At 30.9% G+C, this 21,589-nt stretch overlaps 1 protein-coding gene across 3 annotated transcripts in view; it reads left to right on the top strand.

Annotated features, from left to right (window-relative positions):
• Positions 1–21,589, top strand: part of LOC129952038 (uncharacterized) — a 183,579-nt gene that overhangs the window by 138,236 nt on the left and 23,754 nt on the right. The window contains exon 1 of one of the 3 annotated variants that reach the window (XM_056064462.1): positions 6,962–7,973. The exons of the other annotated variants lie outside the window; for them this stretch is intronic. The gene's annotated coding sequence lies outside the window, so the exon portion shown is untranslated. Of the gene's footprint in view, positions 1–6,961; positions 7,974–21,589 lie in introns of those variants that run through there. 3 annotated transcript variants of the gene reach the window in all.

Here is a 21,589-nt window from a genome sequence, read left to right on the forward strand (position 1 = left end):
GTTGTTGATGTTGTTGTTTTATGTTGATGCCCTGGGTTGTTCTTGTTCTTGGTCTTGTTTTGTATTTTCTTTGAGTAAAGGAAATCCTCATCGGTAATCCCACGCAATAGAATTGGAAATTCATGAATTTTTATTATGTGTCTTGTTGAACCTCTTATCCATAAATTTATTTTTTATTTTATTTTCAAAGATACTTTTTTTTTGGTTGTGATTTGTTTTGTTTTCACTTGTTTTTTTTTATACATCTGACTTTTTTTTTGAGTAGGAAGGTTCTTATTTTTTGTTGGTGAATATTTTTGTATATTTAGATAGTGGAATGTCTGATTTTGAGAGTTAATTTAGTCAAATGAATTCTGTGACTTATAAATACGTACTTATGAACATATGTATGTATCTACTTTTAAGCTATAAAACTAAGTTGAAAAATGACGTATTTTGAGTTGTTTAATTTATAAAACGAGATGTTAAGGTAATTTTTATTAGATATTCAGACTCGTTGTGTCGAAAAAGTGATAAATTATATTTTTTGTGTGGATTTTTTGAGAATATTTCATGTTAAATTTTTGACAGAATTTTGGATATAAATTTTCTTCTCAAAGAGGATACAGACAAAAATTCTTGTACCACAAAATAGACATTTCTGTAAAGTTTAGAGTGGGCGTTTCCTTGCTTAAATATTATATTAAATAAGGTACATTGTGATGTCCAAGTTTCTACATTGGATATCTTTTTTTGGTTGTTTTAATATGAGAATTAAAAGGTTATTAATCTCATTCGCTTTGAAATAAATTTTTCAATTTCTGTTAAAACCTTTGTAAGCTTTTTCTTCAGGAGAAAAACATTTCGAAGAAAATGTTAACAAACATTTCTTTATACTACATTTTCTACCTTCTTAAGATATCTTATTCTTATTCCTATATGGCTGCCTTGCGGAACTCCAAATATTCTTTTTGTTTTCAATATGAGGCTATATTATTCTGCCGAAGTTCGCACAGAATCTATAAAGAAAATCAACTTGTAGTTCTTCAAGAAGAATAGTTTTGAATAGGTACTTAAATGCGTTAACGAGATTTGAATTTAAAATGCATTGCATATAAATAAATTTCATTGCACCATCATCATGCAAATTATCAAGTATTTATAATTTTACAATCATCAATCATCACAAAAAAAAAGATATATGAAAATATGACGTTATGACGCCTTACGTCCATAATTGTATGCTTCATCATGTTCTTAATTGATGCTCGTTAAATGATCGATGAGAAACTGAGACAATTGTAAGAAACTTATATACAAAGATATTAATTAACATAAAATTAAGTTTATGTGCTGGGTGTTTTGTTTGTACTATTACTCTAGCATTGTGATATGTTGGTTATTATTAATTAATTTTAAAATGATGCTGAACATCTAATTTTCATAAGGTTTAATACATGAGTACATCCGGTGTATAGTGTCTGGCTTATGTAGATCTCTGGGTAACTTATATGATACAAGTTTTTCAAAAATACAAAAAGAAAAAACAGAGCTGAATGAAATACAAATTTTTGTTTACATTTTTATTCATATTTTCATGATGATGATAAATTTGTTTTTGGGTTTATATATAAAACAAAGCAACAAAACAAAACAAAAAACTTCATGAATCTGGTAGACACTATGCATATAAGATACAAATTAGGTCAAGGATATGTATATTCTCTCTACAGAAGCGAACGACTTGCGGCAATGTTAAAATTTATGATAATTTTATTTATGATATTAAAAATGTTATAATTAAAAAATTTACGATAGTTGATGTTGCGTCTTGGTGATGGTTTGAATTCAATTTTTAAAATATTATTATACATATAATTAAAAGTAAATTAATAATGAGGATATTTTTCTAAGTTTTTTTGAAATTTGTTTGAGTCTTTATTTTACGACAAATTAATGAAATGCTCGTTATAGAATACTTGTACCCATTCTTATTTTTTGTTATGGAAAATGTCATAATCTGGAAGTATTCTTCCTGTTTCTTAAATAAGCTGTCTTAATAGTCATAAAATCACTTTAAACATGTTAAATTCCTAAAGAAAAGTAACTCTAACGAAAAGCAAATATTTCTTTTTTAAATTCGTTAAAAAAGTGCGTATTCGCCCTGTTGACCCACTCGATTTTTAGAATACTGCGACCATGTCGTTGCTGGCTTTATGCACTTCATATAATCGTATCCCCAAAAGGAAAATCAAATCGTTTACAGCAAAGAATGTGTAGGAAACAAACGCTCTGAACGCAGCAATCGATATAATCGAATCATTAGCAATATTTTCGATTGAGCGTGCATTACGATAATTCACTTTCCTACAGACGTTTTAACATGTTTTATGTTAAATGTGAATAATGATGGATGGAGATGGAGTGGCTCTCTCTTTCTAAAGGTGAATTTTTTTTCCGAATGGAAAAAATCGTTCATAATTACTATTCATAAAGCAGGACCCAAACAGGAAATATCTAACTACCGTCCAATCTGCAAACTATCCATCATTCCAAAACTTTTTGAAAAACTTGTGTGTGATAAGTTTCCTATTTTGCTCAAGTAAACTATATCGCCTTTCCAGCGTAGCTATGTATCGGGCCGGTCGACAACTGACTGTGCAAAAGCCTTTGATAGAGTCAGCCACACTATTCTACTGAACAAACTATCAAAAAATGATTTTCTTTCAAATATTTTGCAATGTGTGAAATCTTAGCTTATAGGACTCATTCAATTTGTTTTAATCGGTAATGTTCTCTCTACTCCTGTACATGTGTCACCAGGAGTCCCTCAAGGTAGTCACTTGGGACCCTTACTTTTTCTTATTTTTATTAATGACATGCCAGATATTTTCATAATTCTCTTAGACTTTTATTTGCTGACGATCTTAAGTTTTATAGATGCATAAAGCAAACTGATGATTGCCTCCACTTGAAAGATGACAATCATTAGTTTTTCATCTGGTAAGCGTTGCAAATTGTCAATGTTTTTCATTCTATCGTTCTTACTATCCTACTTTCTTTGAATGTAAAATTGGCAGTGTTGTTGAAAGAGTCAATTAAAAGTAAGATCTTGGTATTGTTTTTGACCTCAAACTCAATTTTATCAAACATGTTGAATGTATTGCTGCCAAAGCTAACTCCATACTTGGTTTTATGAAAAGAAATTTAACAGACTTTTCAGACCCTCATACTATTAAATCTCTTTTTTTGTGCAAACGTAAGATCTATTTTAGAATATTGTTATATGGTTTGGAACCCATACTATAGAATTCACCCATTAAGAATTGAAAGAGTCGAAAAGAATTTCACTATGTTTTTTGTATGCTACGAGCTACAAACTTATCGGTTTAGAATCACTCTCGTCAACTTAGAGATTATGTATGATCTTTTCCAAGTAAGTTAATGAACCTATAACTCGCTGTATTAGGGAAACCAATTCTGTCTCTAATGTGATAGACTTTGACTTCCATTTTCCATAGTCACCTTAAAAAATAAACTTGTGTTCCATTTTCTAAATATTAATTGAAATTGATTTATATATTTATAAATAAATAATAAATAAATATTTATTTAACTTTAATTTAAGTAGTCTGTAAGATGATTAATGTAATTTCTGTTTGATGAATAAACTAAACTATGTAAAATAGAGCCTCACCCATCAAACTTCTACTTCTAGGTCGGGCCCTAGCTCCGATGTCTCCAGTTGGGTGAGGTTACTTTCCATTTATGTGTGTCACCTGATCCGCGGTCTTCTTCTGCAGCACTGTCCTGCGGAAGCAAATTCGAAAAATTTCCGGGCCGGAACATTGGTTTTCATGCGGTGTAAGGAACCCAGCCGTCTCAGTTGCTGGAATTGTTTTCTTTTGTACAAGTCTACGTCGCTGTACATCCCGTAAAGACAATAGTAATTCTTTGTTTGATCTCAGCGCTGGTGTTATTTTCTGCACTCATAGCGCAGCCCAGATAGACAAAGATACGTCTGTCGATGGTGACGTTTTGATCGAGACGTCCGTGGGTCCTTCAATCGGTACTTTCTTGATGATAATTTTTCCCTCATGAACCGCTAAACCTATTGTATCCGCCTCTGTCTCCATTCTCATTCGCTGAGTTCTTCCGATTATGAGGCAATGTCATCATAAACAGACTTTTGAAAGATAGTGCTGTTAGTGTTAACTTGGGAGCTCTACGCTGTTCTTTCAAGAACGACGTTAAATAACTTGTCTAAACACATACCTCCATATAGTTCGTCTCTGTAGATAATGTCATATGGGTCCTTGAAATTGATGGTGGGTGTCAATTTGATTTTCGATGATTAAGCTTTAGACATGCAAACTGCACATATTACGGCAAAGCATATTTTGTATGTGATGTTAACAGACTGATTTTTATGGTTAGTGCAGTAAGTATCAGTCAGAAGTAAAACTTCCACTATCTTGAAATTTCTTCACAATTTTACCGAATGCTTCTGTAATCGATCAATTCTAAATCACTAAAAGTGGATTCATTTAAATCACTACTTTTACAGTAAATGTGACAGCCTAGTTTGGCAGGTGTTAAATATCACCGCTACCAATTTCAAACCACGAAGTAAATAACGTTAAATTTTTTTCCTAAATTTTAAAACGTGATATCCCGGAAAACTGTCGTGGTATAGAGTGATGAATTTCCATACTAATGCCCGTGTTTTTTGGCATTCTATAAACAGTATAGTAGAAAATTCCCAAGAAAACGCATAGGCAGTAGGCAGATTTTTGTATTTAAAATTTGGTACAACTGAAAGAAGAACTGTCAGAATAATAATAAAGAAAACACCAATAAAAGAATGTTTTGTAAAAATCAAAAGTTAAATTCAGAAAAAAAAACTAATAAAATAGACAATTTTAAGCAAAATGGTAAGAAAACATCTGGAAATTGAGATTCTTTAATAAAAGTTCGTTTAAAAATTGCTTCAAGGAGGGAGTTTGTTCGTAGACTACTACATTAACATGTGGTGTTGAAGTGCTGTCAAACTTAATCATTTTTAAATCTTCTTGTACGTTGGAAACACAAAAAAGATTCATTTAAACTGAGATAAACCTTTGGTGGAAACATAGCCAAACTCAATTATCTTTTCTATTGTTTTCTCTGGCAAAATAAGCCCAGTTAGTCCATTTTCATTAACAAAACTAAATAATATCAACAGTAACAGATTATTTTTTTTCCCAATGGAAAACACATGATCCCAAATGCACAACTGCTCAACAAACACAGCCATCGAGATACAAATGCAATATCAAACGTACCAACATTTGAGAAAGAAATCACATAAAATGCATTCGAGACTCGTATAAATGTCAAAAACCCATCCGTAGTAAGATTCTACTTTATCTTTTATCGGCAGTATTCATACTACGGATATTGTTTTTGTTATTCGTGTAAAGTCCAGCAAAACACGAGTAATGTTAATCGTAAAAGATGAAAGTTTTAACTATTTCTGGCAAAAAAATTGTTCACCATTATTCATTTTAACTTGCTTCATGTTTTCTCCTTAGTGTTTATTCAAATGAATAAAAGGTTTTTTAAAACTCATAAAATTGGCTCCTCTATAGAAAACTTTAAACAGACAGGTCTTACTGGCAAAACCTAAGACTGGTAGAAGTATTCCATGAATTCCTAATCTAGATTTTTCCTTTTGATAAATAGAAGAATTGTGGTCTTTCCTTTCAAGTTTATAAAGAAAATTGTCATTATTCTATTATAGATGAAAATAAGTTTGCAATATTCAAAGTAACTAATTAAAATTGTACTTACATAAGTATTCATTTTCATTATTTTCTTTAATAAAATTAATGATATAAATCTTACAAAACTTGTGTAATTATAAACAAATTTCAATACCTTTTTTTTCTCTTAAAAAAATTAACTTATAACTTATAGAAAAAGAAACCAAAAAACCAACAATTTTAATAAATCAATAAAAATAAATCGTTATTTGTATTTCCCCCTAACCTAGTACAGGTAGTCAAAAGTAATTATCTTGATCATCAAAATAAACAATTTAACCAAAACAAAAAACATCAAAAAAAAACCTTAATATTATCATCAAACTCCATAATTATTAATTAAATTTTGAACCCAAGTCCAAAAAATGACACATATAACAAACAAATTGTATTATTTATTATAAAAAAATTAAGTCAAATATAAATATTAAAAAAAAAAAACAATGAATAACCTACCTACCAACAAAAACAAGTTTTCTCGCTTTGTTGATAAATCATATTATTCATATTATTCGTTCGTAAAACGAATTAAATAATACTAAATTATACACGCGTTTTAAGCCTCATATCAAAATAAAACAAAAAACTCGTATACATTTTTTCTCAATCTCAACTCAAAGCCCCGATCTCACTCAATTTGTAAAAATGTAGGTAATATTATTTGTCACTTCATTTGCTTATTTTAATTGAACCTTTCAACTCCCCTCACTTTGCTCTTTTGGAGCTTTTATAATTCTTCTACGTCTTATTTACCCTCTCTGTCCCCTTTTACTTCATTATTTTTTTTTTATAAAACTCTCTCTCTAAAAAGTCATCAGAATTTATAATCATCAAAATGATTAGCACTTATTATTATTATTGAAATACTGTTTTATTTTTATTCATGTGTTGTGTGTGTCTTTTGCGTTTCGTATGAACTTGTGCTGCGCCACTGGCAATTGGCAAATCGTTCACGCACACTCAACGATCAACGCTCAACGTCATTTTTCCGTCGCTCGTGGATTCCCTCGACGAGAATTACGTCGGTCGGCATTAAAAAACCGAATACAACCACAATAAAGAAATTAAAAAATGAAGACGAAACAAAATAAAAAAATAAATTATTTAATCTCCAGCAGAATGAAGAGCGACCACGTAGTGCGAGGGGAGGTGCTGGGGAGCACCACTCGTCGTCGTTAACGTTGTTGTTGGTCGTCTTGGCTATGAGTAAGTGTTCCCAGTTTATGGGGTCTTTCCAATATGTTTCATATTAAAGTGTGTTCGCTGTTGTTCTGCTTTTGCCTACTTTGCTGCCTCCTCAAGACGACCCCCTTAGCCCCCCTTTTTCCGTCTCTCTATCAGCGACCGCAAGCACCTTCATCGCGTTCAATCGGCTGTTGTTTTATTTACTTTTCGTTTCGACTTACTTGCTTATCGAGGTTTCTGTCCCGGACTCTGCTTCTGCCGCGATTCCCATTCCGGACGACCGACCGACATCATCATCATCATCATCGTCGCTGACTGTTGCTTTGTTGTTGTCGTCCGTCAACTCAGTCGTCTCCGTAGTTCTATGCCGTCCGTCTCGTCGTCTCCGCCCGCCGCCGCCGTAGTCGACGTTGTTGACTTTTTTGTTGTTGTATTTTTATACTCACTCGACGACGACGAAGACGAGCGATGTGTTATAGCTTTTCGCGGTCGTTGTCGTCGCGTCGTATAAGAAACGAACAGTCTCACTGTAGTGACTGCGACTGTCCCTATCGCTGTCGTTTTTATTAATAACAATTTAGCAAATCAGTCACAGTTGAATTGTCGTCCCGTCTCACATCGCTCGTTTTTCTTGAATGTTGTTCGTATTGACAAAAACGACGATAAACAACCCAAAACGAAGAAATTTTGATTCAGTAAAATAAATTTTATTTCAATTTTTTTTTTTAAATTAAATTTCAATAAAAATTTGTATTATTCCATTTTAAATATTGTGTTGTGTTGTGTGGGCACATTTTGGAGATACTTTTATTTTTGTGAAAGAGAAGAAGCTACAAGTTTTTGTGGCTTTGTTGTCGGTAATGTGTTTCTCTTGTCGAATTGTGGCGCGTGTGTAACTACATTTTGTATATTCAATGGAATAACCTTGTGATTTTCTGTCTACCAGAAAAGAAACAATCTCCTCCAACAAAAATATTTGTACAATAAGTGAATTATCAAGAAATGGTAAAAACACAAATAATTGATTTTATATATATTTTTGTTCTTTTTGTATCTGTATCTTTATATTTTACTTAGTCTAGTTTAAAAGTAAATTGGTCAAAAAATATATGTAGGTATACAAAAGAGAAAGAGAATGTAGAAAAAGAAGAGAAAACAAAAATTCGCAATGACGAGCGTGACGACAGCGGCACAGCAGCGCAAAGATTGCCACAAGTGTCAACGTCGCTCGTCGTAGTCAAGTCGTTCGACCGTTTGTCGCCGTCGTCGTTATATTTTGTGAATAATCTTCAACCTGATAATAAGTTGGAATGATAAATATTGGCTTCTGGGGCTGATTATACACAATGATGGTGTGAAATGAGCATTAAGATACAGAAATTCCATTAATTTATACCGAAAGATACAAAAGTATCTATAAGTAGGTAGATGTTTGTTATTAATTGTTTTCTTTCTTTTTTTTGTTTGTGTGTTTTGTTTTATTTCTTTGAAATGAAGAGTAGGTAATTTAAATGCTGACTTATGAATAATTTGACAGTTAGTATACATTTTTGTAACAAGTCATGAATCTTGAGACATTTTGTTGATTATAAACAATTGAATGTATCGTGAAAACAGTCAGCTTACCTATTACTTTAATTTTTAACAGTGTCGAGTAGAATTGAGTTCTCTGCGTTGGGTTTCAGCCAAACCTTAAGGAACAAAATTTCAATTGTAACAAACCCATTCCAGCTGTTTCTTAAATTGAATATTTCAATTTATCAACTTTATCACTTCAATTCATTGAATCATTCATAATTGAGAAAAGTTGCTTGATGTTGCATACTTTAAGTGGGAATATGAAAAAGTTGAGAAATTCTTTTAGGTGGGAATATGAAAAAGTTGAGAAATTCTTCTAAAACGCTTCAAAACATTAATAAAATTTAGCGCTAAACCCGATTATGTGATTTACGTTAAATGTTTAATTTTATGAATTTGTAGTTCTTTTCATAAATACTTTCGTGAGGACCGTCTCTTTACAGAAATCCGATAATATTACGGACATTTCTTCCATCTTTTTTCCCGAAGGTGGATTTGGTTTTCCTCGTGAAACTTCTAAGAACATATCAGAAAAGTATTGGTTTTGTGATTCTACAGGGAAATCACGAGGAAACAAGGGGTTATTGGTAAGGTATTCTTACATTTAAAGTGTCCAATAGCTTGTTGATAACTTCGTTGCAGTAGGTCACTGAATTTTTGCAATGATATTGGTCTGAGTTGATGAAATAGGTTCACGGATCGTTGGCATATCATCGGTCATTTTTCAGGCATCCCCCCCCCCAAAGGGTTCAAAATGAAGCTTCGTAGCAACTAATTGACCATGCAGAAGATGGCTGATAATAATATTGTCGATTTTCCTAACAGACAAACTCCATAATAAAGAGTTCGTCCAAATTCAAGTCTTTAATTTCAGTTAAAAAAAGTTGATTAATATTTATCTACCCCATCTATTGTTGGCTGAAACGTTGTTCTGATGATTTTCCTCCCAAAATCTTTAACGTATTAAACCCATCCCGTTTAAGACCCGAAATTTGAAATGATAATGAAGTTTCTAGGTTCATGCGCTCGCAATTAGAAAGCGGATTCGATCTTGTAAGCGATTAATTTGTAGTTCTGTTCATATAAATACTTTCTTGAGGACCGTCTCTTTTGAAAAATCCGATAAAATTACGGACATTTCTTCCATTTTTATGTCACTTGTTTCCGAAGGTGCTAATTAAATTTTGCAGAAATGAATATGGTTTTCGTCATAAAACTTCTAAGAACATATCAGAAAAGTATCGGTTTTGTGATTCTACAGCGAAATCAAAAGGAAACAAAGGGTAATTAGTAAGACATTCTGTCACTAAAATAGTCCAATAAATTGTTGATAACTTCGTTGCTGTAGGTCACGGAATTGTTGTGATGATATTGATATTGGTTTTGGTTGATGAAATCGTTCAGAGATCGTTGGAATATTAGCAGTCTTCAGAGACCCCCCCTCAAATTTCAAAGGATTCAAAATGGAGCTTCTAAGCAATATATTGACTATGCAGAAGACGGCTGATAATAGTATTTTCGAGTTCTTATGAATTTTTTAGGAAAAGAGTTTCATCCTCCATAACACAGAGTTCGTCCAAATTCAAGTCTTCAATTTCAGTAAAGTATTTACACCATCTATCGTTGGCTGAAACGTTGTTCTGATGATTTTTCTCCCAAAATCTTTGACCGATTAAACCCACACAGTTTAAGACCCGAAATATGAAATGATTATGAAGTTTTTAAATAAATGCTCATTAATAGAGTCTCACACTCTCGTCGGCTTCAGCGGTTACATTCTTGGCTGAATACACAAGTCTCACGACCTTTTTGTACAAACTTAAGAACAGCAAGCGTTTTTAGTGCATCCATTCGCCCAAAATGTCCTTTCAAAAATGGACTGTTGGAGATACACAGATACGGAGGTATAAAACTGACTTTTAGTCACCATTTAGAGCAGGAAAAAACATTTAGTGTCGAAATAAATCTAGCCTGTGTTCGAAAGCAAATACAGCCAAACTGTATGTTCGTAAAAAATTTCATTTCTTACAACAATATTCAAGAAAAGTCACAAGACAAATTGACAAAGACCAAAACTCCAAGCCCGTTTCAAAACTTTCTTACATTGAACCAGTCCTTTGTGAGAGTGCAGCATTTATAAGTGAAAACCTTCTTACATTCGCAAATAAGTGTTCAAAGGGTTGTAGAATAAAGTTATGAAGTTGACTAATTTCGCCACTCAATTATTCTATTCAAACTTCAGTCGCTAGGTTTTCCACCTGCTTTCTTAGTTTGGACCAAATCTTACCTTAAAAATAGATCCTACTCAGTAAAATGGAGAAATTGCTGCTTTTGTTGCTCAATCTGGTGTTCCCCAAGGAAGCCATCTTAGTCCTTTTCTTTTACAGGTGATTTTGATTATTGAAATATTTGTGTGTAATCACTGATCAAATTGTTTTCCAATTTCTTCGTTTCCTTCGAAACAATTCTAATCAACTTCCAACAGTTTCTTTGATTTAGGGCTTAAACTTTGTATATAAAGGGTGATTTTTTTGAGGTTAGGATTTTCATGCATTAGTATTTGACAGATCACGCGGGATTTCAGACATGGTGTCAGAGAGAAAGATGCTCATTATGCTTTGACATTTCATCATGAATAGACTTACTAACGAGCAACGCTTGCAAATCATTGAATTTTATTACCAAAATCAGTGTTCGGTTCGAAATGTGTTTCGCGCTTTTTTATCGACAAATTTTGTTCAGCGATGAGGCTCATTTCTGGTTGAATGGCTACGTAAATAAGCAAAATTGCCGCATTTGGAGTGAAGAGCAACCAGAAGCCGTTCAAGAAATGCCCATGCATCCCGAAAAATGCACTGTTTGGTGTGGTTTGTACGCTGGTGGAATCATTGGACCGTATTTTTTCAAAGATGCTGTTGGACGCAACGTTACGGTGAATGGCGATCGCTATCGTTCAATGCTAACAAACTTTTTGTTACCAAAAATGTAAGAACTGAACTTGGTTGACATGTGGTTTCAACAAGATGGCGCTACATGCCACACAGCTGGCGATTCTATGGCCATTTTGAGGGAAAACTTCGGAGAACAATTCATCTCAAGGAATGGACCGGTAAGTTGGCCACCAAGATCATGCGATTTGACGCCTTTAGACTATTTTTTGTGGGGCTACGTTAAGTCTAAAGTCTACACAAATAAGCCAGCAACTATTCCAGCTTTGGAAGACAACATTTCCGAATAAATTCGGGCTATTCCGGCCGAAATGCTCGAAAAAGTTACCCAAAATTGGACTTTCCGAATGGACCACCTAAGACGCAGCCGCGGTCAACATTTAAATGAAATTATCTTCAAAAAGTAAATGTCATAGACCAATCTAACGTTTCAAATAAAGAATCGATGAGATTTTGCAAATTTGATGCGTTTTTTTTTTTTAAAGTTCTCAAGCTCTTAAAAAATCACCGTTTATAAAGGTCTTTTCAAACAAAAATCACTAAAAAATCATATTTCAACAAAAATAAAAAGTCCACATTTACCCTTGTTTACCCTCATTGAAATAATGAAGTGTTAATAATTGTTCACATTTACTCTCGTTTACCCTAATTTAAAAGCCTTAATTTATTTTATAAAAATAGTTTCTCATTTTGACCGGTAGGGGAGTTGTGAGTTATTGCGTATGTCAGAATGACAGTTCGCTGTCTCATTGGAATGTGGTGTGTTGTTTTTCAATGTTCGTTCAGTCAACGAATCAAGATTGATTAGAATCGCAGATTATTGTATTTTAATTTCTTTCTTTCACTTTTGCTTGCTGATTTTGTTTATAAATATAAATATCACTTCACCTTTTTCGTTTTAATGTGGGTAATTATAATTTTAATGCCTGCCAAAGATTGTTTATTATGTTTATTCAATTAATTATGTGTAGCTTATATGGCTTGGGGTTGCCCTCGTGTGGATGATATTGTATCTATATAATATTTTAATTTTATTTTTCTTATTTCATTCACATCACATAGTCTGGCGTTTAATTTTGTTTTTCTTTTTTTTTTGAATATATTTTGTTTGCAATACTAATTTCACATCTGTCTGTCAATTGGAAAGACAAATGTAATTCTTTCAAGTTCTGTTCTATTTTGCTGTCGTTCTATTTATCTCTGAGATTGTCTTCTTTTTTCATTGTAATAAATAAGAATATATATGTAGATAAAGATACTTACCTATCTACTTATTTTCATGTCATTGGGTTTGTCTGTTTATTGTGCTATTTTTATGCAATAAAATGTAGAAATAATTCTAAAGCTCTTCAATAAGACAAAGGGGATGATGATGATGATGATTCGGATGCTGATGTTGATGTGGAAGGTGTTTGTATCTTTAAGATACGAGTATAACATAGATATAGAGACTTACTGAAAGCGCCTATGGGTTAGGTATACATATCTAATTTTTTAGTCGTACTTCTACTTAAATTCATATGAATGTATCTGTTTATTTGGATTCAGAGAATTTATTGTTTATTTATTACAATTTGTTGAATTTTATTTGCTTTGTTTTTTTTTTGTGATTTTCTTTAGCAAACCATTGAATCATACTTAAAGTGAAGATAGAAAGAAAAAAATATATAACTCAAGCACACGCAATCTTGGTTAGCAGGGCTTTTTCTTTTTATTTAATTTTTCTTGTGTTTTTGTTTATTTACTTTTTTCTTCTTATAGAATCTAGAATGAGAAATATAAATTCTTATCGCGCGTATATTTTTTATATAAAATGGCATGATGAGTTCATCGTGATGATTTTTCTTGTTGGTGTTTTCTCTTTTTTTTTGTTCTGTTTTATAAAAGTTAATTTATTTATTCTTTCAATTCAGTAGTTATGATGATGATGACGATGACAATGATGTTGATGATGATGATATGAATTTAAATTCAATAATCACTCAACATTTTATTGCCGTAACAGTCTCAGGCAGTAGATATCAGTGACTTATTCTCAATAGCTATGAGTATTTTTTGTTTTTTGATACTTAAAAGAGTCGGGTATAGTTTTTTTTCTTTAGTTTATAAACAAAAAAATATCCATAATATTGTATATTTAATGTCATTGTTGAATGAAATAACTTTAGTGAAAGTCATTGTATCAACTTTGAACTATTTTAAAATTCATATTCAGTGCGTTGTGATATAAATACATGTGACTTATTCGATATAGTTTGAGGAAAAAATGGAATCGAATTGATTTTATTTATTAATTTAAAATAACCGAAGTGATATTTTGCATTGTGTTGCGGAACTTTAAGTTTTAGAATGTGTCTCCACTGCAATGTTTCTACAGGTTTATCCATTTTGCGGATTCAAAAGTTAAGGCAAATAAAACACATATAAAATATTTATTTGTCATGATGTTTCCTTTTTGTTATAAAGTTGACATTATGTGTGAAATACTTCATCATTTAAATGACCACCAAGATATTGGGCTGTATTTCAGCCATAACTTGACGAATGTTGGTTTTTAAGAGCTCAAGAGTTAAATATTTATCCTCTTGTGGCACCGTCATTTAAAAGCACATATTCTTCAAGTCGTATTCTTCAATAGAAAGCAAACGCAAATCGGTTATCATAAGATCTTAAGGGTCCGAATTGACGGTGGTGGTCGCTCCATCGTAGTTTTCGAAAGAGTGAGGTCCTATTACAAATTAGCCGTTCGGATTTTGCTTAAAACTGGTCCAATCATACCTCCGGACCAAAGAGTGCACCAAACAGTGACTTTTCATGGAATGTCTAATGACCTCCCTTCAATCATTTGAGGGTTCTCAGAACCTTAAATACGACAATTTTGTTTATTAAGATACTCAATGAGTGAGAAATGTGCTTCGTTGCTGAAGAAAATTTTGTTCGAAAAAACGCCCGTCCACCCCCTGTTTTTGAAGCACCCATTCGACGCATATACGACGTTGTGAATAGTCAGCTGGCTTCATTTGTTGTGTGAGCTGGACTTTATATGGATGTAGGTGTAGATCCAAATCCAAAATACGCCATAATGTCCCGCAAGACATTCCTCCTAATTCCTGAGAACAATGAAGAATAGACACATTCGGGACTTCGGCAACACTTTCACTTACAGCTGCGATATGTTCAGTGGTACGATCGAAACGATGAAACACAGGCCTTCAAAATTTCCTCCTCAAATTTCTTTTACAATTTTGCCGATTGCATTTTAGTAAATGTCGGACTTTCAACTAAAAAAAACTAAAATTGGTTTAACAACTTAGCTTGACAAATGTTGAATTCCAGCTCTATGCTTTTTAAATCGCAAAATAGATAACCCGTTACTTACCGGTTTTTTCTTATAGCTCAACAGGATAAATAGAAACGAACAAAGCAATGGTGGGCCATTTAGTGGTTTCTTTTTAAATGAATGATTATTTTGACACTGACAGCTCTTTTCTGCTCGATAATTTTGACAGATATCATACCTAGAAACTGTAGAACCCTTGACATTATGGTTAGTGCGTTGGACTGTTATGCCAGAGGTCTTGGGTTCGATCCCTGCCTTGCGAGGAATTGACAAATTCTTGTCATGAAAAGTGCTTTCTTAAATTAACCGTTCGGAATCGGCTTAAAACTGTAAGTCCCATCCATCCTTGGCAACATTACTCGCACACAGGAATTGTTGAGAGTGGTAATTCACAAGGCTTTAGTTCCCAATGAACTGTTTTACCAACCAATTTTTTGTCATCATACCACCAAAGAAGAAGAAGAGTTTTTAAAACATCGGAAATATTGACAACTTATTTCTAAAGTGACTGCTGTGTTACCCAAAAACAACCATTTTAATGAAGAAATGTTGATAAAAATGAAACACTTATAGTCGTAGGTTAAATGTGGCCACTTAGGTGTAGAGTGTCAGGCTCAATTCACAAATATCCATTGGTCAAGGTTTCACGCACTATAGCTTAAAGGTATGGAACATAAATTTTGAATTGTTGTCCTATTTGAATTGAAGGCACACCTTAAATTGGTCAATGATTCAGGGAGAGAAATCTTCTTCTCTGACGAGGTGTATTTTCATCTAACACTTAGAGAATAAGCCACCATAACACGGCCAACGTAAAGGGTCAATACGTTGACTCGTAGACATTATCAATTAATAAATCAAAACTTTCTCTGTCAAAGCATAGTGACATCTATTGACTATCTTAAGAATGTTACCCCTTGTCAATGCTGTTCTATGCGTTGATAACTTTTTTTCGAGTACGATTATCGACTTGAATTCCTTGGTACAGATTTCAAATATTGATTTCAAATATTCAATGCTTTGACAGTGCACGGTTGACCGTCTAGTATAAACGTGACAGTTTGGTTGGGATAGTGAAGTGGTGACATAATTTGACCATTTATCTTTGAAAGTGGTCCTGGGGCAACGTTTTAGTAAGTTGTCGGCGTACAAGACCCATTTTACCCTAGAAAAAAAGTGGGTCATTTGAATTCAAACTTGGAAGTTAAGGTTTTAATCAAATACACATTTTTTTGGTCAAAAGACGAAATATGGAATTTTCTCAAAAACTAGCATTTTGATTTTAATGAACATTTCTCAGGAACTAATGAATCGATTTAAATAATCTTTTCTTTATAAACTCAATAACAAGTAGTTTTTTAAGAACTATCGGAAATGAATACAAACTAAAGCACAAATAATTCAAAAAAAATCATGTAATCTTTATTTGAATAGATTGTAAACTTAAGGTTTTAAGACCATTTCATGCAAACATTGGCCGTGGCCTGCGCTTTTAATCTTAAATCCGTTTAGCCCAAATTTTTCATGCTATTTCTAAAATTTCAGCTGGTATCTTACGACTCTTCCATAGGGTTAATTGAATCGGCCTCGTACCTATAAATATGAGCCTTAACAAATTCCCACAGAACACATTATATAGGCGTTAAATCTTACGATCTAGGTGGCCAATTTATCGGCAGTTTTGTTTGTTCAGTAATCATTCAACCAGACATGAGTTTTTTCATTAAAATAATTTTTCGATAACAAAGTGGATCTTCCGGCAACTTTTCAAGAGCCCATTCACCGAAACAGATCAACTTCTATCTTCTTCGACAAAAAATTTTACCCAGATTAACGCCTTGAAACTTCCTTTTTATTAAAAATTTGTTTCCTATAAAGTTTCTTATCCGTATCGCAATTGTTGGTACTTATGCCATAATCAAAGATATCACCAATTCACCATAAAAAAGCTTAACTGAATCCGTTTTCTCCCGGTGATTAAATTCGATTAAAAAATTATCATTTCTATATATTTTATGTGAGTAATTTCCAGCTGATTATCATTTATGCGATCTTATTTGTTATCATTTCAAAAGCTCAGAAAAAGTTAAAATAAAAAAAAAATTACAAATCTTTGACGTAGGTTAGGAAACAAATATATTTATCTTCAATAAGTCTTTTTTATTTTTTTAGTATAGTTTATCATTTGTTTTCATGACGAAACACTTTTCAACTTGATTTAAATTGAATGAAATCCAAATATAAGAAATTTTTATTGATAAGAGATAATACAAAAAATTGCGGTTTTAATCTTAAAGAATAAAAGAAAGTATAAAATGATTGACATTTATTTTACTACCTTCATTGAGTGGAAATAAAGAACCAAGTTGTAGTTAAAGTGTATTTTGCTTTTTTTCTTAAATTATGAGTAAACAAATTATTTAAACAATTATAATTTTACAATCTTCATTCATAAAAAGTTGGCAGTTTTTAATAGTTAATTTATTAATAAGTAAGTAAATGCTTCCTATTTTACATATTTGTTGCCAAAGACACTTTTTACTATCAATTTGTCTTAGTTAATGAATCTCGTTAAAATTATGTTTTTTTATTTTTCTTTTATTTATTTTCTATGCTATTAAACTAAATTAGCAATTTTGTTTTTATTTAAACTTTAAGTAAAATTTAAATAAAAAAAAACAATAGTTTTAGTTTATGAGTGTTTTTTTTTTAATTTACGGAATATTTTTAATTCTTGTTTTTATGTGTTAAATTTATTTTTTCTTAACTTTCCTCAGAAGTTGTTTTCCATTTTAAGATAATTAACACAAGATGTTGACCTTGATTCAAGTTCAAAACGATGAATGTTTAAAAAAGCTTGATATTTAACGTTTGACCACTTTGTGTCATAACTTAGATAGGTATTAACATTTAGAGTATCAAGCAATTCGAGGCAACAACCTTAAGAATATAGATTTCTAGAAGTCTTCAATCTTTAAAAAATGTATCACAACTAAAAATCACACGATACATGACGCAGGTAACTCCCAACAAAAAAAACTAGTTCAACAGACTCTTATCTTATATTTATGACGTAAGATAGGCATTATGGAGACGGGCCCATTTCTTGAGATAATTTTCTATCAAAAAAAATACAATCGTGACTTAAAAATTGCAATTCATTGTTTATTCCAAATATAAAACCAAGTGTCATTGTTTATATGTACAATACTCACTTATTTAAGCAATTCTTCAGAAATCAGTTAGACTAACTAGTTTACGATCTAAGAAATCGGTATAAGAACATTTAAAGGTGCCTTTGGCTTCTATGATCTATTTTTAGTTTTTCAAACTTCATGAGCTCCTCTAGTTAATCATTGATATATACATTTTGTTGTTCAGCAGTTCATAGTTCAGTTGTTAAGCAATTAAATGAAGAACTGAAGAAGAGCAGTGCAACCAGAAAACCAGTTGCACAAATCTAGTTCAGTAGTTTTCAAACAAATATCAAGAACAAACACCATCCAAAAACACATGAGTTCTAAATCACAATTTACATGTTTTATAACATTCTATAAAGTGACACTTGGTATTAAAATTTATTATCAGCTCGATTTGTTTACATTCAAAAATGCATACACAAACATTTTGTTCTCTTACATATTTAGATAAACAATAAAATTAAATCACTTTATAGTCAAATAAAATACTGACTCATTTCAAATGCATTGCTATTCCAATTAAACACGTTCCTTCACATAATATTTTTATGTTTTGAATTTTATTGTTTTCTAAAAAAAAACAGATACAAAAACAAAATCAAAAACACTTTAGTGACAAACTAGTCAAGTTGAAACTAATCATAAACTAGTTGGTATGAAACTTTGAAAAGTTACGGAACAGGTTCAATTTGAATTTATTATTCTAGTTTAACTTAGAAAACCAAAAAATAAAAAATAATATCTAATAAAGATATAAGACTAGATTTAAGATTGATTTTAAGATAAAACGAAATAAGTTAAATTTAAACTTGATTTTTGTTTGTGGTAAAGAAAAACGAAGGATGTCAAAGATTTGAGTTGACTTTAAACCAAAAAAAAAATATTCCTGGACAGTGGGAACGAACGCACCAAAAGTTATACTTTGTGGAATGTCGCAGCTTGTTTTTTACATTATCAAAGATTTTTTTTCACTTTAAAGTCAATTAGAAATTTTTTAATTTTTTTGCATATCAGATTCAAGGAGTGAGTTTATCATAATTTAACGTCCTAATTCAATTAATAAAAAGTCCCTTAAAAAAACTGCAAAATTATAAATTTTTGTCTTACAACTATTGGGCATTATAATTTTTTTGCACAGTTGTTTAATGTAAAGTTGAAAAGCAATGATTACTTTTCGCAATTAATTCCAATTACATGTAATTAGTAATTAACCTTTTTTCCATTACTATTGCAGTTTTAATCACTTTGCACATTTTAATAATTACTTGTAATTGCAATTGAAAAAATACGCTGACTAATTAAATGTAATTGAAAATTGTTAAAGTTTTCTCTTTAAGTTCTTGTTTATTTATTTATTCAAAGCAATACTCAAAAATACTCATAAAAGAACAAATTATTTCAGGAAATCATTTTATAATACCGTGTAACATGTAATTGACGAAAATAATATTCAATTACATTTTTGTGTAATGATTACCAACTGGAAATTGGTACTGCTTTTTTGATAATTACTTTTGTTTGAATTACATTTATGTAATGTACGCTTTTTATTGATATGAAATTAGTGATTGAAACCTTTGAATTACATATATTTTAAAGTAATTAAAAGAGGGTACGGAGTTTTCAATTACAAGTAATTGCAATTGAATTTTTAAGTTTAGTTCTTCTCCGCAAGAGAAATAAAGGATTAATATTTAAATTCAAATATCACTTCAAAATTTGTCCATCATATTAGGTTTTTGAGATATGCTGATTTAAAATTGTTTAAAAAAAGCGGTGTTTTTCAAGTCTCAGGTAAAATACAACAAAGTTCTAAACTATGATAAATATGATGATTTTACAAAGTACAAGTCTTTATCTTCTGGGAGCTGGGTTCTGGGTAAATCTTTCTAGTATCTTACTTAGTTTTCAAAAATCTTCATTAGTTGGCTCTTTATAATGTTTTAAGAAACCTTCAAAGTTATTTTTTTTTTTTTTTTTTCATAAATACATTAACTTTAAGTGTTTCAAAATAAATCCGAACTTTGATTTTTTAAAAAAATAAAATTTATTAAGATGCTTTTTATATTATTCAATATTTGTATAGCTTCTCAAAACTATTTCTTATGAAACAAATAAAAAAATCACTCTCAAACCCTTCTGCTTTTTTCTGTTAAGAACCGTTTTAACACAATTCATTCAGCGTTTCTTTAGGCTTTATGTGGGAAAGGTTAAAAGACTAACAAATAATGAAGTTTGGTTGTCGAAAATTTAATGAAATTTTGAAAATAATCAATTGAATGTTGAAGATTGGGATTTAAGATTAGGAAAGTATCGCGAATTTTACTGTAAAAACTATGAAGTAGATTAAAAAAAATATGGTTATAAAAAGTGACATCTGAATAAAAAATATGACAAATTCGAACTAAGACCATCAAAACCCTTCGAAGAAATCTATATAATTTATCTGTCAGGAACAAAAACTCTACCAACCAATGTAATGTATTGCAAGTAAAAAATCGAAATAGAAACCACAAATCAATTTTGAATTTTAATTATTAATTAATTAATATCCTTGATCTTTTTTTTCTAAAAGTTATTTATATTTACCGTCATTTATTAAATTTATCAACACAACAAAAAATCGTTTAACTAATTCATACAATTAACTGCTTAACCCTGTTTTATTTTTTTTTTATTTTTTGAAAAAAAAAAAAAAAAAAAAAATGAATTGGAACCCGCTTAACTAAAAATTCACTTCAAACAATTAAGGAATATACGTCAGTGCCTCCGAGCAATTTAATATGAATTTCAGGTTATATTCTGCCTATATTTAGTTTTTTTTTGTTTACTGTTTCTTAGATTCTTAAGTTGAATATTGATTCATAAGCTATCAAAATATATCACTAAAAAGTGAAAATACCAGATATTTAAGTGGTGTGTACTGTAAAACCATTCCATTCAATAAACCATATATCTATTGGTTAAGAAACCAGTATTGCTTCTGAAAAATAAACAAATTAAATATTATTCATGAGATTTTGTTTTATTTTTTTATGAACAAAACAAAATATAATTATAAAAAAAAGAAACAAATAAAATGAATACTAATTTCGACTTATTGTCTGGTTTGGTCTAATTCGTTGGTTGGTTATGGTAGGCGTCCAAAATAAATTTAATATATATATTTTGTTTTTAATTTTAAACAAATTTTATGCACACGTTTTGGAATATTTTTAAAGTTGTGTTAGGTTAGTTGTTTAATAAGCCGGTAGGTGAAACACAAAAGACAAAACAAAAAAGATTAACAGCTTAATGACTGGCCCTATGATCCTGAAGTTAAATTATAAAATAAACCTAAAGATTAAAAATAAAGACTTAAAAATCAACAAAAAAAAAGTGGAATTTCCTAAATTAGCCTTAGAAGTGGGGCTTGAGCAAAAAAAAAAAACAATTTCAGGCTTAATTGGAATAGATATTTTTTTAACAAGTTCAAATGACGTTTATTATTTTTTAACATGTAATGTTGCCTATTTTAATATGCCAAAATTAAAAAGAAAACAATATTCAAGTTTT

The sequence above is a fragment of the Eupeodes corollae genome, chromosome 3 (assembly GCF_945859685.1).
Source record: "Eupeodes corollae chromosome 3, idEupCoro1.1, whole genome shotgun sequence".
In the NCBI taxonomy this organism is placed as follows: Eukaryota; Metazoa; Arthropoda; class Insecta; order Diptera; family Syrphidae; genus Eupeodes; species Eupeodes corollae.